Source organism: Rousettus aegyptiacus, unplaced genomic scaffold (assembly GCF_014176215.1).
Source record: "Rousettus aegyptiacus isolate mRouAeg1 unplaced genomic scaffold, mRouAeg1.p scaffold_m13_p_2, whole genome shotgun sequence".
Lineage (NCBI taxonomy): Eukaryota > Metazoa > Chordata > Mammalia > Chiroptera > Pteropodidae > Rousettus > Rousettus aegyptiacus.
In genome coordinates this window covers 170,254,271-170,274,179 of record NW_023416295.1, presented here as the reverse complement: position 1 = coordinate 170,274,179, position 19,909 = coordinate 170,254,271, and the positions used below count along the sequence as shown (strand labels likewise).

Sequence of the window (19,909 nt, the reverse complement as noted above, 5' to 3'; positions counted from 1 at the left end):
ATTCATCGAGCTGTACTCTTAAGACGTGTGTATTAAGTTACACCTTAATTAAAAGAAAAAGAAAAACACAACCCTAGCCGCGCCGTCTCGTCCCCTCGCCGCTGGCGACAGGTGTCTCTCAGAGACTCCAAACGCCGCTCTGGGCGCGCAGCGCAGGCCCAGAGGCCAGCGCCCTGCGCCTGAAGTCGTGCGCGGCGCTCCTTGGCCCGGGCGAGGTTCCCAAGGCAACCGCAAGCCGCTCGTCGCGTCTCCCGAGTGACGAGGCGCCAGCGACGACTCGGAGACCGGATTAATGAACCGGAGCCACGAAGCGAGGCTGGAGAGAGAAAGCGGCTGGCTACGTGCGGAGGGGAGCGACTCCGCGCGCCCTTCGTCCTTGCGCGGGCCTTCGAGGGTATCCAGCCGGCGCCACTCCCCGCCACTCCCGCTATGGCCACAAACTGCTGCCTGAACACGGCCCTGGGATTCACTCTCAGCTCTCCAGGTGGGGCGAGGGAGGGCTTGGCTGCCAATATCACAGGGCGCATCGGGGTCAAAGCCGAGCCTGCACCCTGACGGCCTGCTTGCCAGCTCGTTCCGCGCAGCCGAGTGGAAGGCGCGGAGCGCTGGGCGCCGGCGCCTCCTCGGGCCCTGGTTCCAGCCCTGCTGGTAACTTTCTGTGTGGTCTTCAAACCCCCTCTTCTGTCTGGGTCGCAGAGATGGGGACAACGCGCCACGCAGTGTAGCTCTTCCCAAGCATGTCAAATAACGAGTGGTTTATAAACTGTAAAGTGCCTCGCACGTGTCAAGGACCCTCACTGTCCTCACCCTACTGCCTTCTTGCCCTCATTGTCACCCCAGCCCCAACTGCAGCCTCATTGTCAACCAGCTTGCACGGTGAACCCGGGGCTCAGAACTCTTCATGTCCAGAGGCTTCCGGTCTGCAGGTGAGAGTTCCCTCCCCTCACTTTCCAGTTCCCAAGGAATGGGCCCAAAGCGGGTCTCCTGGGTGCCAGGGATCCTTTGGTCCCCAGCCAACCACTTAGAGGGGCTCACAGAGACATCGCCCTCCACCCACCGTCCTGTACACCTCCTCCTAATCTTCCATCCCGTGGCTGGCTGGACGGCAGAGGTTCCCCACTAAGTGAGGCGTCTGGAGGTCCCAGGCTATGACCCCTGGACCAAGCCCGTGGGTAGTACCACTTAAAGGCCTTCATGCTGGGCATGTTTGCACAGTTGTGTGTTCGTGTGTTATGAGACCGTACATACATTAGTGCGTGTGTATACATGTGCCAGGAATGCATATGTTGTGTGTGTGTGTGTGTGTGTGTACTTGGGATGCTCATTTGCATATGTGTATGTAAATGTGTATATTTGTGGCTGTGTGGTATGTGCGTGCAGGTGTGTGTTGTGCATTGGCGGCATATGTGTTTACCCGTGCATCTATTTGTGTGTATATATGCATATCTAGATGGGCATTTGTGGTTTTGTACTTGTGGTTTTCACAGTGGATGTGTAAGACTTTGAGGGCTGTGATTGTGCACATGTGGGAGTGTGCCGGGGGTCTTGAGTGTGGGTTTCTTTTCTTCCCCCTCTCCCCTGCCCCTTCTTCCCCCAGCTGAGGGCTGTGGCTGCTCAGTCTGGCTCCTGCCCCCTCTGCAGACCTGTGGCTGCCCAGGTCTTCGGCTGGAACAGGCACCAGGGGCAAAGGGTGGGTGGGTGAACCTGGGGCCAAGGCTCGTGTGTCACCCTCCTCCCCTCCCCACAGCAGGAGCAGCAGCGGGAAAGGTTGGCGGAGGGGGGCTATTTTGGGAGCGTCTCCTTAGCAACAGCTGCCACAGGCCGTCTGTGGCGGTTTTTCTATAGGTGCTAAAATATTCCACCCTGGTGACTACTGAGTACTGGGGGGTGGGCGAGGGTGGGAGCAGAGGGTGGGAGAGAGACCCCTACAGTCCTCCATCCCCAGGGCACAGCCTGCTGGCGTGGGTCCTGGCCCTCTGGACCTCCAAAACGTCTTTCTCCACCTCTCGTCTTCATGCCTCAGGGCTGCTCAGACTTTATGGAGTTCTGAGACAGGCCAGCTGTGTCCTGGTATGATTTCTAATCTTAGGAGCTGGGCTGCCTCAGTTGGTCAAATCTGCAGAATGAGCTGGCTGGACTTTGAGGAACTCTCCAGGCCAAAAACCTCTGTACTCTGTGACTCTGGCCTTGTGAAGTGGCTCTTTCCCTTCCCTCCCCAGCTTTCTCGCTTGCCTGGCCCAAGCGTCCCTGCCCTCCGGCCCTCCCAGTCCTCTGTGCATGTTCTCAGGGCTCCTGTGGGACCAGAGAGGTCTGACTGGGCTCTCAGAGTGAACCTGTTATTGAATACTCCTCAGGTCTGGAATGACCTTTCCCCAGAAGCTAGGAGCCAGTTCAGATCCTGGCTCAGACAGGTGCTTACTTCCTGAGTGACCCTGGGCAGGGCACTTCCTCTCTCCATGTCTCAGTGCGGTTTCCTCATCCATGAACAAGGGGTTGCCATAGTCTTTACCTCATAGAGTTGTTGTGAGGCTCAAATAAGGAGAATGGAGAACGGGCAGGAAGCGCTGGCCACAAACAAAGGTTTTACCATCTCTCCTCATCAAACTTTGGAGGAAGTCTCACCCTTCCAGAGAGTTGGCCACCCAGGCCGCGCCACTTGTAATGATAAGACCGAGCCTTAGTTTCCCCATCAGTAACAAGTGTCTGTGTCATAGAGTTCTGGTAAGCGTTACTGAAGTCCTAGAATAGCACTGGGCTAAGGGTGTGTGCTCAAGGGGCGCTTGGTCCCCTCACACCAACCAGGGGTGCTTCTGTGTTAGATGACCCTCTGCAGTCCAGAGAGGACAAGCAACCTGTCCAGAGTCACCCAGGTTCTGACAGCCAAATCTCCCCCTCCCCACTCACATCCCTCTCTGTCCTCCCCACCCCTGGCCTGTTAGCAGCTACTCAAACATGGGATGGCAGATGGCAAATTCCTCTTTTAGCCTTTGATCCTCCTCACCTTACACATGGGGAAATGGAGGCCCAAAGAGGACAGGTGAGCTACCCAGAGTCACACGAGTGCTGGGTGGTGGAGAAGGGACCCTTTCCTGGGATCCGTGGACTTCTCCCTGCCCGCGGCTGCCCTTGTCACCTCTCCCCACCTCCTCCCAATCTACCCTCAGCCACAGGACCCTCCTTACAGAAGATGAGCAATGGGGACCCCGGGCTGCAGCTCCAGGCCCAGCAAGGTGACCACCAGCATATGTTTCTTCTCAACCCCTGTGACGTCACGGCCACCAGGCTGCACCCTCCCCTCTCCCAGCAGCCACTGCCCTCTAGTCCCCGCCCCTTCCTTAAACTTGTGCCCAGTGACCTAGCATCAGGTCCGACCCCACAGGAACAGAAGTTCTGGATCTGTGTCCATCTTCTCCCTCCTTCCTGCCCTTCCTCCTTCCCCTGCACCCCATACTCCCAGGGCCGTCACTAGGCCAGGCCTCTGGCCAAATGAAGAGACTACAGGCCAGTTGCCTCACTCTCAATCAACAGAAAGGTGTGAGAGGTACCAGGTACACATCTGCTGCTGAGCCAGCATCCAGATGGCCTGAGTTTCCCCACGGGTACACACACCAAGGTTCATGCAATGGAACTTCAGTCCTGGTTGCCCGCCTGCAAGGCACAGCCAGGGAATGAGGGAGGCGAGCATAGGATGGGACACGAGCTATAAAGGTCTGCACAGTGGTGAAGGGAAGACTGAGAAGGGACGGATGGTCACATTTATTGAGCACCTACTACGAGGGGTACATTCTTGTGCATCTACCTCACTTATCTGCCCCTGTGAGGGGAGGGACTTCTCAGGCCCCCATTTTACAGACAGGTCAAATAAAAAATTTGCTCAAGGTCATGCAGCTCCTAAGTGCTTTTGATCTCAGGTTGGTCTGACTTCCAAGCCCACTTAACAAGAACCAAACTTGTGGCCAGTGCTGGATGAATGAGTAGGTGTGTGATGAATGACTTCTGCCAGGGGCATCAGGAGGCCTTCCCAGGGGAGGCAGCCTGGACGCTGGACTTAGAGAACAGCAGGAATTCTCTGGGCAGAGAAGGAGGAAGGGCATTTCAGGCAGAAAGAACAGCATGTGTGCGCAAAGGCAGAGAGTTGTGGAAGCATCTGGCGTGTTCTGGAATCTATGGGAATCAGGGTGTCTGTGTGGGCACATGGGGTGTGGGGCAAGGTGGGCCTGGCTGCGCCTCACGCAGATGAGTTGGGACTGAATCCTTCCAGGTGGGGAGGGGCTCTGGGGAAGGGGAGCGATCGTGGTGCCGTGTGTTGTGGTTCCTGTGCCAGTCGCATCTTGGGGGGAACAGCTTGGAGGAGCCGGAGACGATTTAATATTCGATAAGTTCCCAATCCGACTTCGGGGTGCCTCAGTCTCTCCCTCTCTTAACTTGGGCGAGTCTGAGATGCCCAGGCTCCCCGGGAAGGTTCTTCTGGCTGTCCTCATCCTATGCCCTGCAGCAGGAGGCGGACTTTCCCACCTGCTTCCTCAGAGCGTTGAAGTGAGGCCCCCAGATGGCCGCGGAAGTGGCGGGCTCACCAGGGGTTGTAAGGTGCTGGGGTCTTCTCCCCAATGTCCAGAGTGTGGGGCCTAGACCTGGGGCACAGTCAGGGCAGGAAGAAGAAGGGCGCCATCCTCCCTAATAAAGACACTTTAGAGAAATGAGGATATAATGGGATTTGGTCCGGCCCTGCCACCTCTGGGTGACCTTGAGCAAGCTCGTGACCCTCTGGTACTCAGTCTCCCCATCTGTAAAAAGGGGCGGTGCTGCCCAGGTGATTGATTGTGAGGGTCCCCCCAGCAGGGCCCCCTGCGTCTGCGGAGCGGGGTGCACAGGAGCGCAGGTACTTGTGGAGGAAAAGGACACCGCTGAGGGGAGTGGCCCAGCGCCACCGGCCGCGGCGCGGACCCTCTCGCACCCACTCCCTTCCCGGCACGAGGAACCCCCTCCACCTGCCTCTGGGGGGCTAGAAAACCCGGCAGCGGCTTCTCGGAACGGGTTCTGGGAGGAGCGCTCCCGGAGTCTGCAGAAAAACCCGGACAGGATCTGCGGCAGGAGCCCCCCGCAGCCCCCGGCCCCTGCGCCTGCCCCGCGCGGCGGGCGGGTGGGAGGGGGTTTGCTGTCCAGCCGCGCGGAGGGGAAGGGGCAGGGCCCCGCCCCGCCGGGTGCCCGGGGCTCCGGCGCTGGGGGGGCGCGGCCTCCGCAGCGGGGCGCCGCGGGTCACGTGCGAGGAGGGGCGAAAGTCTCGCAAAGCGGGGCGGCGTGCGGGGAGTTGGGAGTTCTCGGCGCGCCGCGGGCGGCGGGAGCTCGGGCTCCCGGGCAAGCCGGGGACGAGGCAGCGGCGGGGGCCTGGGTCCGAGGCAGCGGGGACCGCGCCGAGAGCGCGAGGGAGCGAGTGGCGGAGGACAGGGACGGGGCGAGAGACCGATCGCGACGCGCAGGGGAGAGAGAGGGCAGAGGCTGCGGGAGGCGACGGGGAGACCGGGAGGGCGACCGAGACGGAGACGGAGACCCCGCGGGGAGACGCGGCGAGAGCCAGGCAGGCGGCCGGGACAGGTGGGGCGACAGGGGCAGGAGAGCGACAGAGCCCCGGGCGGCCAGCGTGGGAGGGGGCGGCGGCGCCGGGGCCGGCCCGCCGCGGGGTCTCGGGGCCGGGCGCAGCGCGCGGGGCGGAGGACAGTGCCCAGTGACGGCGAGAGCGCCGCGGGGGGCGGCGCGGGGAAGGCGCCTGCGGCGGGGGCGGGGGGCACGAGCGCCGGCGGCGAGCGCCATGGGCCCCCGGAGCCCCGCGCTCTGAGCCAGGGCCCGGGGCCCGACGATGCTGACAGCCAGGCGGCGCCGAGGGCGCGGCGCGGGCCAGCGCTGAAAGTTGGGCGGCCGGCGGGGAGCGGCGCGGGACGGCGCGGAGGCGCGGAGACCCGGAGACCCACGGACAGACACGCCAGCAGCTGGGGAGGGGGGCGCGGCCGGGCCGCGGGGGTCGCGACGAGGGGGCGCCCCGGCCACCCTCCGCGCGGACGCCGCCCGCCCGCCCGTGCCGTGGGATGTAGCGCCTGCTCACCGCCTCCCGGACACTCGTCGGACCTCTGCCCCGCGGTAAGCTGGGCCCGCGCCCGCCGCCGGCGCTGTCCGTGTGTCTGTCCGGCCTCCTGCGTGTCTGTGTGTCCTGGGCCAGCCACTTTGGCCCCTCCTGCTTAGCACTTATCCCTGACCCGGTTCCCGCGACTTCCCAGGGGCTGGCGAGCTCTGTCTGTGCCTGTCAGTCAGGAGCAGAGAGGTCTGGGGTGATGCCGGAGCGGGGAGAGGTGGGTGGAACTAGCCTTAACCTCCTGCCCTGGCCGCGACCTTTCCCTGCCTCCACCCACCCCCAGTTGTCAGGGGAGCTTCAAGGCAGGTGACTTGTGGCAAAAAGGGGGGGGGGCCTCTTTTCCGCCTCCCCAAAGGCAGCCCGTTTGCAAATGGCCCTGCCGTCTGACCCTGAGCACAATCCCACTTCTCCTGTCTTGAGAGCCTGCTTTGGGCCAGGCGACCCCAGGGTGAGGGGACAGGGACCCAGTAAATGAGGCATTTCACATCTCACAGTGAGACAGGCTGTGGGGAGAGGCACGGACTGCTCTTCCCTCCCCAGGGAGAGGACCCCCAAGGAAAGAGAGGTCTGGATGCACCCCAAGCAGGAAAACTTCCCCTGCAACATGCCGAGCCCCCCCACCCCCGCCACCAGCATCAACCTCAGACCTGCCCCTATGCTCGGATTCCAGGACCAGGCGGGGGAGGACGCGAGGAGATGGCAGGCAGGAGTGTGGTGGAGGGACCGGAGACAGGCCAGCCTAGCCACGCTGGCGGGCGAGGGCCCCAGGGGCTGTGGGAATTCAAGCAGCAGGCTGAGGGCACTGGGAGCTGAGAGAGGCCAGTGGCCACACAGCAAGACCCAGAGAGGAGCCAGACCCTGTGTGCGTGCGCGCGTGTGCATGCGTGTGTAAGATGTCTATTTTGCTTCTCCCCCACATCCAGTCCCATGACCTCCAGAGCTTCAAGACTTTTGGGGGCTGTTGACAGGACTTTAGGGGCCCCGACGGCCACACCGTGGCCCGGGCTTGGCCTGCGATGAGGGGAGCACAGGGCAGAAGGCAGTGGGGCAGGGGCTGGAGGGCAACCTGGCAGGAGCAAAGGCCGCCGGCCACTGAGCTGGAGGGCTGAGCCCAGAACATTCGACTGTTCTCCACTGGAAGGAGAGGCCGTTTCTAGGGTTTTCCACACTGGACAGTGGGCCTCATATATGCTCCATTCAGGCTTCTAGAAATCAGCTTAGCTGGTTGAGGAATGAGCACCCTGGACAAGTCACTCTCTCCCAGACCCTCAATTTCCATATCCGTGGAATGAGGACACCCCTTCCTGCCCCACTGACCTCCAAGCACCGCCCCCACCCCCTTCCAGGCTCAAGTGAGCTGAGGGCTGTTCACAGTCTGGGGAAAGTGCTGGGCAGATGGGGTCAAGACTCTTTTACCTTTGGGACAATGCACGGATAATGGGGAGGGAAGATCAAAAAGAAGAGTGTCCAGGAATTAGGGTGGGGGGGATCCAGGGCTCCGCAGCTATGCCTCAGGAACCCTTGGGTTACTCTTGAAAAAGAAGCTCCTCATCCAGAAAAGGGCTTCGGGGTGACTGGGAACAGACAGAGCTGGCCTTGCATTTCTGCTGGGTGACCTTGGGTAGCCGGCTTGACCTCTCCAGGCCTCAGTTTCTTCAACTGGAGAATGGGGATGATGGTCCCGACTTCACTGGGCTGCTGAGCGATTCGCAGACTATGCCAGGTCTCTGGAAGCTGCTTGCACGAGCCTGGAGCGTAGTAGGATTTTAACAGACATTTATGGAACAGGGAATGAAGTGGCTCTAGGAGATGTTGTGAAAAGATTTCTTAGCTTAGGAAAAGAGGGGAGGAGAGGAGGAACAGTGTAGGCTTACAGGGCGGGTCGGTTCTTAATGTGGATCTGGGGGAGGCGGGGGTGAGAGCTGAGGGGGAAGTGAGGAGGAGGGGGCCCCTCTGCGGGGACCACTGAGTCACGAGGACATGTAAGCGACATGACAACCAGCAACATGGTAACCAGGAGACTAGCGGCGATGGGAAATGGAGCTGGAACGGTGTGTCGTGGGGGTTGGGGGGGGTGCAGGACCGGCAGCGCCAGAGCTGGCCGGCCTCTCCGAGTGAGGGAGGAGGCTGCAAAGCCAGGTGGTCCTGGGAGGAGGTGGGGACCAGAGCGGAGGGAGGGCAGGTGCCTCTGGGGTCTGCTGGCCAGGGGGGCTTCTCCGCACCTCCCCGGGCTCCTCGCTCCTCTCCTCCACATCTCCACTTTTCATGCCTCTCCCCCTAGGATGCCAAATTTGGCTCACGCAATCTGTCGTCTCTCTTCTGAGATTGGCACTAGGACCAAAGCCGAGCGCATTACATCACCGCAGCTTCCCCTGCACGAGGAGAGGAGAGGGAGGGACAGAGGGCCAAGGGACAAGGGACAAGCGGCCAACCCTCAACTTTCTTTCCTGTCTTCCTGCTCATTCGTTTGGCCTCGGGCCCAGGTGTTAGGGACTTCTGAGAGTGGCCTAGCAGGGCCCAGAGGCAGGACAAGGACTCCAATCTTGGGGAGATTCTGGGGCCTGGGGCAGGAGGTCAAGCCTTGTTGCTGTCCCCCTGGCTAGGTGGGGCCCGGGAGGCAGGTAGCCTGCGTTCAGGACCCCAGCCTGTCAGTGCCTCGCCTTCTGTGTGACCTTGGGCAGCCTCTCACCTCTACCCCGTGCAGAGTCGACATCTGTATAGAGAACAGTTGGCCACTCAAGATCTCGGTGACTCTCCAGACAAAAAGATGCCCTTGAGTCCTGCTGCTCTCCTGGGCAGAGAGAGGAGGAGTCCTGAATTTTAAATGGCTTTCAGTGACCTTGAGCAAGTGACTTTACCTCCTCATGCCTCCACCTCCTTACCTGTGAAATGGGGATGATGGAACTTAAAAGGTCCTAAATGTGAGAGAGGGGGACCGGAGAAGAGAAGGAGTCTCTGGCCCTGAAACCACAGGCACTCAGGGGCTCCGTGGCACACTGGGCCGGAGGTGGGGGTGGGCCCACCGGGCCACTAGTCGGGGCAGGGCAGTAGGACAATGTGTCTCAATCCAAACAGAGGGCTTAGAGTTTAAATCACTGGTTCGGTGCCCTCATTTTACACAAGTAGAGATTCGAGGCTCAGAGAGGGAAGTGGACCCCATCCTACTGCCAAGGTCACAGTGATAGTTTGGGGGCGAAGGAAGGAGAGCGGCCTGAACCCAGGGCTCCTGGCTCCTAGCCCTGCCTGGAAGTAGACGAACAGGCAGAGGAACACTTCCCATGGAACAAGGTGGCAAATCTGGACAGGACCCAGGAGCTCTGAGCTCCCAGTCCTCACCTTGGCCCCTCCCGCCTCCCTTCCTGGCCCCATCCCCACCATCTAGGGACATTAATTCCATCCCTCTTTTGGTCTATTTGAGAATCTCCCTTTCAGCCTCATTGAGAAGCCAGTTTCAGGCAGTCCCAGGCAGGAACAGGCTGGAGCGGGGGTTAAGCTGGAAGGTTTTGGCCCCTCTAGAAGATCCCCAGAGGTGGAGAAAGATGGGGGGGCATCTTTGGATGCCTTGTGAAAAAGTGAGCTCCCCAATCCCCCTCCCAGAGCTATTCAAGCAGAGCCAGATGAGTATCTATCTGCCAGAGATCCTGACCCGGTGACTCCTGCTTCCTGGATGAGGTTGAATGACATCCCACCTCCAAAATCCCAGGAGTCTTTGATATCCCCCCAGGAGGAGCTGGGAAGCAGCTCCCATCACTTGCCTGTTTCCCAGCAAGGAAGCTCACGTTGTCACCAGGCATTGAGCTGGGAGCTTTTGCAAATCCCTTCTCATTTAATCCTCCCAGCAATCCCACAGTGTCGAATTGGTGCACCAGTGTTAGAAATGGGGGAGCCGGGAGCCGCGGCTCAGAGAATCTATGTGATTTGCCCAAGGTCACACAGCAGGGAAATGGAGGAGCCTGGATTTAGTCCTTTAGTCCGGGCCAGTCTGATTCTCAGGGACTGTCCCGGAGACTTCTTTGGGAAGAGTGGAAAACGTCCCTCCCGTGGGCCATGGGTTGACAGCCTGTTGCCCTGCCAGCATGACACCCCCCTCAAGGACCCTCTGGGGGGCTCAATTCCGAAAGCATAGATATAGTTATGCACCCAAGGGAAAAACTCATTCTACAAATGGTAAGACTGAGGCTCAGAGACAGAGAATGGCCTGCCCAAAGGTACCCAGAGAGTTAGCTTTGGGCCAGGACTCTGTCCCCTACACCAGCGGGTGAGGAGGGCCTCCTGGACCAATGGCGGCATGAGGTCCAGGGCTGGGGGTGCAGACTGCTGGGCGGTTTGGCAGCCAGCTGAGAGAATGCTACGCCAGGCTGGGACTGTGGGTGGGGGAGTCAGCCTCGGAGAACAGGGAGAGCCACCAGCAGGGTCAGCTGCGCCACATCTGCCCTGTCCTCCCGGGTGCGGCCCCAGCGCCACCTGCAAACGTCAGTGTCATACAGCCCGAGAGGCCAGGGGAACCTGTGGGTGGAACCTGCCTGACAAGAGAGGGTTCTGGAGCCAGCAGCCTTGGGCGTGGTTCTCGTGTGGCCTTAGGTCAGTGTCTGGCGCGCTGAGCTTGGCGTACGCACGCCCATGCCCGTCGTGTGACCAGGAATCGGGATGTCACGAGCTATTTGCACAAAGTAGCTGCCGTTGGGTTGTCATCCAAAAGTGCTCCTCTCATCCCCACGAGGACCCTGGGCCCTGGGCGACGCGGGACAGGCAGGAACCCTGGGGGCTGGCACAACCTTTAAGCCTCCTCGCGACTCAGCCCTCCTTGGGGTGTGGGGGGATCTCCGGGCCCAGCCCTTCTTCTCCTTTTCATCTTTATTTTTCTCCTGCTCTCTCTTCTCCTCGCTACGTGGGCTGATCACTGCTCAAACTTTTAATTCAGATGGTAATTGAAATAATAATATGGGCTGAGGCCCCTCTGCTTGTGACGCTGCAGCTGGTGGAGCTCAGCTATGAATAGACCTTGAGTCACACACGCGCGCGCGCGCTCCGGCTCCCGCAGGCGCGCGCCCGCCCGGGCTCACGGGGTGGTGGGCGGGGTGCAGCGTCAGGGGGCAGGGTGGGCTCCCGCTCCAGCGTGCTCTGGCTCTCGGCCCTCCACTCCCCAACGTCTGGGCCAGGTCTGCCCTTGCGCCGTGCTCTTTGGTCCCTGTGGCAAACCGGAAGACTTGGGGCCTCAGCCATTCCCTCTACTTACAGAAGAGGAAACTGAGGTCCAGCAGGGGAGCGGCTGGCTGGACACAAGTAGAACGTGGCTGGGACTCGATGGAAACTGATGGGTTTTGCCTGATTCTCAGACCACTGTTTTTTTCAGGACGCACCGGCCCCGCCAATGGGAGCGGGGAATGCTGGGGTGTGCTCCTGTCTCCTCCCTTTGCACCCCCGTTTCTCACCTCCCAGCACACATGCACGACCATGTGCATACACACTCACACTGGCACACTCACACACTCTCTCACACACATGAGCTGCTCAGACAGACGATGCTATTGCCTGGTGGCTGGGGTCACAGAGGTTTTCTCAAGGGTCCTGCTGCAGAGTGGGGACGAGCCCCTCGTGCCAGGCTCTGAGATGAGCTTTACATTCGTGATTTCACTAAATCCTCTCTGCCACCCTGGGAGTGAGGACCAGCGCTCCCACTTTTCAGATGAAAACACTGAGCCTCAGCAAAAAGCAAGGGGTCGTCCACCTAGTTCCTAGTTCCTAGTTGGCTTCCTGGGGGAGGGAGACTCCCCTTTCTCTCCCTGCCAGTTTTCCCCTCTTCCCTGTGGCTACCTGGCCAGTCATTATCCAGCTCTGGTGTCAGCAGCCGGAACATCCTCAGTGGGCAGGGGAAGGTGAGGTGCCCGTGAGGGGCATTGACAGGTCGAGGAGAGGGGTGACTGAGGAAGGTGGGCCTGGGTGTTCCAGACCCCAGCCGGAGCCGGAGCCGTGTAGGGAGAAGGCGTTGTCATGGTGACTATCAGCTGAGGGTTTTGGTCTAGGACTACTCAGGTGGGCCCAGCGCGGAGCCTCCAGAAAGGCAGAGGGGAGACAGGGCAGGGCATGGGGGAGTACAATTGGTCAGAGGCACCCCCTGGGCCTGGGACAATGAAGAAAATCCTCCCCAGCTTTACCCAGGGGCCCGGGTCTGGTCCTGTGTCTACTTTTTCTCCAGCACTCTGGTGGGAGATGGAGCAACTGAGCCCAGAGACCACCGTGACGTGTCACGTGGCAATGATGGCAGAGCTGGGTGGGCCTGGACTGGAAGCCGGGGCTCCTCCTGGCTCTTCTGCCTCCCACTGCCAGGGCTGCCGGCTGTCTGTCTGTCTGTCTCTCTCTCTCTCTCTCCTACACTCCCGTAACTATGGGGTTTGGGGCAGGAAGGGAAGCTCTGGGTCTCATCAACCCCTTCTCCTGAGCGAATCCCCAGGGGAGCGAGGGGAAGGGGGAGCAGCCCCTTGTCACAGCTGACTGAGAGATGCTAGAGTCCGGCAGGCCTGGGACCGTATCCTGACTCAGCCGCTTGCTTATCCTAAACGACCTTGACCAGGTCACTGTCCCCGTGGGAACCTCTCTTTGCTCCTCTGCGAAACAGGGGCAACCTGTGGCAATGGGGAGATGTGCCTGGCTTCTTCCTTGTGCTGCCCCATCTGTTCTGGGCCCTCCGCCTGGGTCGCTGGGATGGGAGGGGACCTCTGCCAGGCCAGGGAGGAGGGGGTGCGTGCACTGTGAGGGGCTGAGCCCACTTTACTGAGGGGGAGATTGAAGCCTGGGGAAGGGGCTTCGTTGGCCTTGACTCGGTGGCAGAGTTGGCGCCAGGTTTCACAGTGTATCCTCTGCGACTGCTCAGAGAGGTCTCCCCTACGCAGCCCACCCTGCAGCTCCTCTCCCAACCCCCGCCCGAGCCCCCCGCAGGAGCCTCTCCTCTCCCACTGTATGCCTGAGAAGTCCAGGTCTCCTCTGCCCTGTGAGAGTTAAGATGCCACTCAGCCCTGGGACAGATGGAATGCGGGTCAGTGATTCAGGCACTTCATGAAGCCATGGGGAGGGGGTGGTGGCAGGCACCGAGCTCAAGGGGCCCTGGCTATGAGTGACATGGGCATCAGAGCCCTCTGAACCCCTCTTGATGGGAAGTTCACCATCTCCTGGTGCAGCCCACTTGTCTCTAGAAAGTTCTGTTAGTTGATAGCTGTATCCCACTTTGGCCTTAGCTCTGCACTCTGGGGCCCAAGGGACCCCGCCTGTTCCTCACAGTAGGGGTGGCTCCTACCCCCTGTGTCCCCCCTTGCTCCCCAAGGTTCATTTCCTCCACCCTCAGGAGTCTCAGTTGAGGCCTGTAGACAGGGAACAGAAGATCTGGGTTCAATTCCAGCTCCACCCCTGAGTGGCTGTATGGGCTTGGGCAGCCTTTTCACCTCTCTGGGCCTCCCTCCCCTGACCCATAAGGATGGGCTTGTGCCCCCGCATCTGTGGGGTTTGCTGGGAAGGTCTCGCGAGCCTGTGAGTGCAGCATGGCCTGTTGTTGACATGAGCATCCACTCGGTGGCACCTCCTGGCGGATTCCCAGGCCTCCAGCCCCCACACTCACCAACCGTCACCTTTAGATCCCGCCTCTCTGGCTCTCTTGGATGTCAGCACCCGATCTGTGTGCTGTGCCCGGCCCTTAGAACCTCGCAGACCTCCTGACCTGCTGGGGTGGGGGTAGGGCTGGCCGAATGCCAGTGCCAGGCCGTGCAGCTGCAGATCCTGAGGCCACCTGACCTTGGAAAGAGCCTCTCTCTGGCTGGGCTCCAGAGCTGTACCCCAGACATGGGCAGGAGCCAAGCAACAGGAAAGAGAGGGAACCGGACGGGGTACCGAGTAGGCCATGGCTTCGTGTTGGAGCTGGCCCTGGCCCCTGAGACAACAGGCCAAGAGACAGGGAGAGGAATGGACAGGCACCCTTGCAGGGAGATACAGTTGTCAGCTATACCGATAGCATGGCGGAGCCTCACTCCCTACACTCTAGCGAGCTGCCTGAGGAAGGGAGGCGAGCTCCCTGTCCCGGGAGGTATGCAAGCAGCTACAGAGTAGCAACTGTTAGGGGAGCAGCAGGGGTTTTTAACACAGGGCCAGGGGAAGGGATTGGACCCAGAACCCAGAGTCCCTATTGTTTGGGCCACAGCACAGCAGCCCTGTGACCCTAAGGGTCTAACAGCCTGTTCCAAGTATTCCATGACCTCCAACAACTGCCCGGTGGCTGTGCCTCCCAGAAGCCTATGGTCCAAGCGCGGTCAGTCACAGCTTCCAGACAAGACCAAGGTCCTCATTTCAACCTGCTCACAGCTCCCAAGCACCCCACACGTCAGTGGTTTTCAAATTGCATTCAGGCCCTGAGCCGTCAGTGTTTGTGAAATTGATTTAGGGAGTTCACGATTTATTTTTTAAAAACAAAAGAGAAAAGAAAATGGCAAGCACTTTACATGCGATGAGGGTAAGTATCGTTTTTGCGATGCTTTCTTTTCAGTTTTTAAAATATATATTATATAATGAGTAGCAATGTGCAATGTTTGTTTTCACTCTGGGTCTTGATCAAAAAGTCTGCAAGCTACTACCCCATATGGAAATTCCGGGGGTGTCACTGAGAGGCTCAGGTGTGCAGATTCCCTTTTTCCAGGATTCGTGGTTTCTAAAACCAAAAGTGCTGAGAATTCCAGGATGTCATGATTCTGTCCTCAGACCCCCCTTCCCCTTGCTCAGCAGCCCACTTAGCTCCAGGCCCCAAGCCTCAGGGTCAACCACCCCCCACCCCCGGGCCCAGGTCCCCTCTCCGCCCAGCCCAGCCCTGCTCTGTCTTTGCGCTCTCTACTTTGTCCCCGTCTTTCTGGGGACTTTCCCTCTAAGCCCCCTGGCTGTGCAGACCCTTTGTCTCTTGTCCTCAGATGCTTAGACTCAGAGCTCATCCAAACAGGGCCATATCGTACTTGTCCCCCCCCCCACCCCCGGCGCATAGTAGGTGTTCAATAAATGTTCGCGCATTCCATAATGCTTTCCGGAGCACCCATGGGCGCTGGAGACGCAGCAGGCAGGAGGGCAGATGCTGCCCGGCTCAGCATATGTTTAGGGTGATGAATGAACGAACGAATGAATGAGCAGAGTCTGAGAGTCTCTGGCCTTAGGAGCCAGCTGGGCAGATGGTCAGAAATGCGTAGTAGGCATTCCAATAGCAACAGTCACTCATGGCTGTGGATGAGCTGGAGTGTTGGGGTGGGCGTGTTCCCTGCGCTGTGTCTGGCCCTCCTCGGCCGCCTCTTTCCCTACCGGGCCCTGCACATCCCCCCAGCCAGTCCTTGGAGCTTCTCTTTTGGGCCGAGGAGCCTGGGCGTGAAGCCAGGATGCCCTGCTCATCACCCTGGGAGGACACCTGAGGGACCTTCAGAGAGGCCAGCGCTCTGTGGGAGGGTCAGGCGGAAGCCTGAGGCCTCGGACGTTCTGCCCGCTCTCCGGTGTCACAGAAAGTCTCCTTCTGGTCTCCACTCAGAGGCCACCTTTGTTGAGAGGTTCTCCCTGCCTACGGTGACAAAAATAGCTCCTCCTTGGTCACGTTCTGTCACATCACCCTGCTTAGGTCTTTTATGGGAATTATGATGGGCCGAAATTATCTTGTTTCTTTGTCAGTCATCAGATGTTTATTAAGCATCTAGGGTTCAGGGGTGAGGCAGAGATTCAAGGTCCCCGCATGTAAGGCGACTGCAAAAGACATCAGTTTGAATGGGATAAATGCTGTGAGGTGATCAGGACGCAGAGGGAGCGTGCCTGGGGGGCCTCTTGGAGGAGGCAGCCTTTGGATCAAACTAGAATGGTAGGAGGTGTGAGCAGTAGAGTCTTGGAGGATTTCAACCAGAAGGGACAGCAGTGTAAAGAGCCAGAGATGGGAATAACCTCGGGGTGTTCAAGGGACAAGGAGACAGGCCCGAGGGGCAGGGGGTGGGGTGAGGAGTGGAGGAGTTGAGGTCAGAGAGGGCAGGAACGCCTTGAGAACTCTAAGCCTGGGGGGGGACGTGAGTCCTCAGCCAATGGCGATGGGACTGCGGAGGGAGGGGAGGCAGGGGGGTCCAGGGAGGAGGCTGTGGAGTTGTCCAGAAGCGATGTGGCTCAGAGCAAGGAGCACTCTGCGGGCTGGATGGATTGGGGGTCGGGCCAGGGGCCAGGTCCCAGTCTTGGGGGTTCACTTGTCTGGGGAAGTTCCTGAACCCCCTACGGGGATGAAAATAACAGCACCCACCTCCGGGGTGTCGTGAGGATCGAAGAGGTGGCCAGGACTTGGCCCACAGCAAACGCTACATGTTGGCTATTAATACCACCAGTTTGACAGCTGGCTTTGGGGAGGGTTGAAGGGGGACGTCCAGGCGTCTAGGCCCCCTGGGAGGCCACCGGCTGAGATGGAGAAGGCAGGGGAGGGCGAGCGGTCAGTCTCGGTGATGCTGAGTTGGCGATGCCTCTTAGGCAGCCAGCGGACACCAGGAGCAGGAGCTGAATCTGCTTGCGGCTGCTTAGGAGGGCGACAGGGGCCAGGCGGTATGTCCAGCCCAGGTGAGCCTGGGCACTGCACAGTGTGTACATGTGGAAGCTGGAGGAAAGAGAGGGACAGGGGAACCAGAGAGGGCCCCTCAGGCCTGGGGGACGCACAGAGGAAGACGAGGGCCCCACGGGGCCTCCCTCAGAGCTCCTGGAGGGCGGTGGGCTCCGAGGGGCCCTGGAGGGGGCTGCAGGGAGCACGGGCAGTGACATTCAGTGGTCCCCACCAAGGAGGGCTCCTGCACTGGGCGTGCTCTGAACCCTTACCCTTCGACGCCGCCGTCCTTCGCCACATGCCTGCGAAGTGAGCGTTACCCCTCCCCGTTTTATGAATGCGACTCCCGCGGCCGCCTGCACAGCGCCTAAGCGAAGTGTTTTCAAGCTTTCGCGGATCACGGTCCCTTTTGAGGACCTTAGGAGCGCTCTGGTCCTTCTCAGAAAAATACACATATGTACACACTAATTTTAAAACTTTCTTCTCTGTGTCTTTTTTCTGTAGGTAATACATTCATATGTTTCTAAAATTAAAAAGACACAACGAGGATACAGTGAGAATCCTTCCTCCCACCCTATCCCCAGCCACCTGCTTCCCCTCCCCGAAGACAGCCAGTGTCACCAGCTTCCTGGGTCTCCATCCGTAGACAAGCACAGACAAGTAAATATGTGTATCTATAAATTTCTTTCTCTCCTTTTTAACACAAACAGTAGCTACTATACTCGGTGTTCATCACTGTTGCCTTTTTCCACTTAAAAACACGTCTCAAAGACCCACACCGCTCTTTACAGGGCTCCCGCCTCCTTTTGGCTGGCTGCGTGGCGAGCCGCTTGGGGACGGGCATCAGGCTGCTTCTAGGCTGGGCTGGGCCAACAAGGCGCTTGGCTCCTGGTGGGTGTGACTATCCGCAGGCCAAGGTCCCAGGAGTGTACACACGTGTCACGGGCAATCCCGTGGCTCTCCAAAGCCACCCAGAGCCATCCGGAGTAAGGGAGGGAGCGAGCCTGGCACTTGTCTCTGACTCCCTTTCCCCACTCCACCCCCTCCCTGCACCCCTTCTTAGGGGAACCCTGTGGGAGTGAGAGTGAGTGGCATCGGTCCCCAGTCCCCAGAGCTCTGAGAGCCCCTCTCCCTGTGCCAGCAACCCCAGTTCCTGGAGTCTTGTTTGCTGAGAGGCCAAGGCCAAGGCGATGTGGGCGGGGACAGTGATCTTCACTCCCCTCCCCCCAACTGGAGTGCTGGGATGGGGAGGACAGTCGTGGGCCATGTGACAGTCACCCCTGCTCCGGCCCCTGGCCCCCCGCAGCTAGCACCCGGCCCTAGCACCTCTCCTCCTTCTCTGCCCATGGGGCGCCTCTGCCCTTTCTGGCGGGGGAAAGGGGCCATCTAAGCTGCGAAGGGAGGTGGCGCCGTGGCCTGGGTGGTCTGGGCTGGGCAGGACCAGCTGGGCAGCTCTGCTAAGACTCCTTCTGCCTTGGTGTTGGGGCTGCTGTCCTGCTCCCCTCTCTGCTGCTGGGCTTCCATCTGCCCTGCCAGGTCCCCCCCCCCCCCAGGCATAGGAGGTGCCTGGGGCTGGCTCTGAGGCCCTCTTCCCTTCTCACCAGGATTCTGGCCCCAGGCGATCTCGTCCACTCTCCTGGCTTAAAGTATCATCCAGGAGTTTAAGAGCTGACTGGGGCGCACACACAATGCACTGTACGTGTGATGTATTATTGACTGGTACACTTGAAACCTATATCATGCTATTTACCGATGCCACCCTGATAAATTTGACAACATTTAAAAAATTTAAAAAGATCTAACGGGTCTAACTCCACCCAAACATCAGGGTCTGACACCTCCATCTGGACATTCAGAGGCCACCACACACGAGAAAGTGTCTCTCCTTAAACCTGGTCCTCTTACAGTATCCCACCGTTACCTACCCCGGACACCCCTCTTCCCAACCCCCACGTCCCACGCACCCCACTCCCATGGGGTTTTGTCCGGAACGTGTCTTAAATCTGTTTACTTCTCTCAAGCTCCACTGCCACCTGGCAGCTCTAAGCCGCCCTCATTGCCTGCTGGGGCATCCGGGAGAGTCCCCTCGCTAGCCTCCGGCTTGACTGCATCAGACACGCCTCACCCCAGGGCGTGAACCACGCTGGGACGGTGGAGGCAGGGGTGCCGCTGGGACCTTGTTGAGGACATTTTCTTTCTTAAGCCTCGTGGCGGATACAGAGGGGTTTATTATTGTATTACTCTGTATCTCTATTTGCCTTGACGATTTCACATGAAAATTTAAAAGACCAAAAACCAGGTGAAATCCTACTGCCTGCTTGCTATTCCTTACAGCCGGGAGGATCCCACAGCCCCTCCTCCCTCCTGCCTCTGCGGCCTCAACCCGGGCAACTCTCCCTCCTCCAAGCCTGGCTTCCCCTGGCTTTGCTGCACACTCTGGACATACCAAACTCTTTCTGGAATGTTCTACACCCCACCCGTCCCACAGACACACAATTCTCCTGACCGACTTGACTCCCCACTTATTACTCAGGGCTCAGTTTAAATGTCACTTTCTCAGAGAGGCCTTTGGGGACCCCTGCCAGACCAGACCCCCTCATCTTCTCCCTCCCGTCATCGCACCAGACTTCCCCCTCAGGCAGCTGACCACGGATGACCACTGCTCGCCTGTGCCCGTGCTTTCATGTGGCCAGCATCTCTCCGCAGCTGACCTGTAAGCGAGGAGGGTCCACGGCCCGTGAGTGACCAGCGGCGAGTGTAATTGAAGGAGCGACTTTGGAGGACGAGAGGGCAGGAGAATAGATCCCGAGGGGGATTTAATCTCGCCACCAGTGAGAGACTGAGATTGTTCTGGAAAAGAGAAGCTTTCTGGCCCCACTCTCGCCTTCAAATCTCGGTAGGGAAGAGGGGCGCAGGTGTTCAGGGCGTCCCCTTTGGTCAATAGAAGGGGCTCCTGTGTGTGTGATGAGTTCTCTGTCAGGGCTGGGGCCAGGAGTCAACCATTTAGCAAAGGGCACACCTGCAGGTTGGAGTAGCGGCCTTGGGCCCTCCGGCTGCCAGTTCCTGCCACGGGGCCATGACCAGAAGGCCTGCCTGGGCATTCCGCGGAACTTGCTTTTTAAGCCTGTGCACCTGTGAGCTGAGCGGCTGGGAGGAAAAGATGGGGTGTAGAGCTGGAAGAATGAGCGCATTCACCCCGCACTGCTCAGAAC

The 19,909-nt window shown here is 59.5% G+C and overlaps 1 protein-coding gene across 4 annotated transcripts in view; it reads left to right on the top strand.

The window, feature by feature from the left end:
* Nucleotides 1-376: 376 nt before the first annotated feature.
* The window catches only part of KCNJ4 (potassium inwardly rectifying channel subfamily J member 4), a 28,512-nt gene continuing 8,979 nt past the window's right edge, over nt 377-19,909 (top strand). Inside the window, exons 1-2 of one of the 4 annotated variants that reach the window (XM_016161807.2) lie at nt 377-484; nt 841-926. The gene's annotated coding sequence lies outside the window, so the exon portion shown is untranslated. Of the gene's footprint in view, nt 485-687; nt 927-5,919; nt 6,133-16,284; nt 17,358-19,909 lie in introns of those variants that run through there. The other 3 variants (XM_016161808.2, XM_016161806.2, XM_016161809.2) reach the window with 3 other exon arrangements.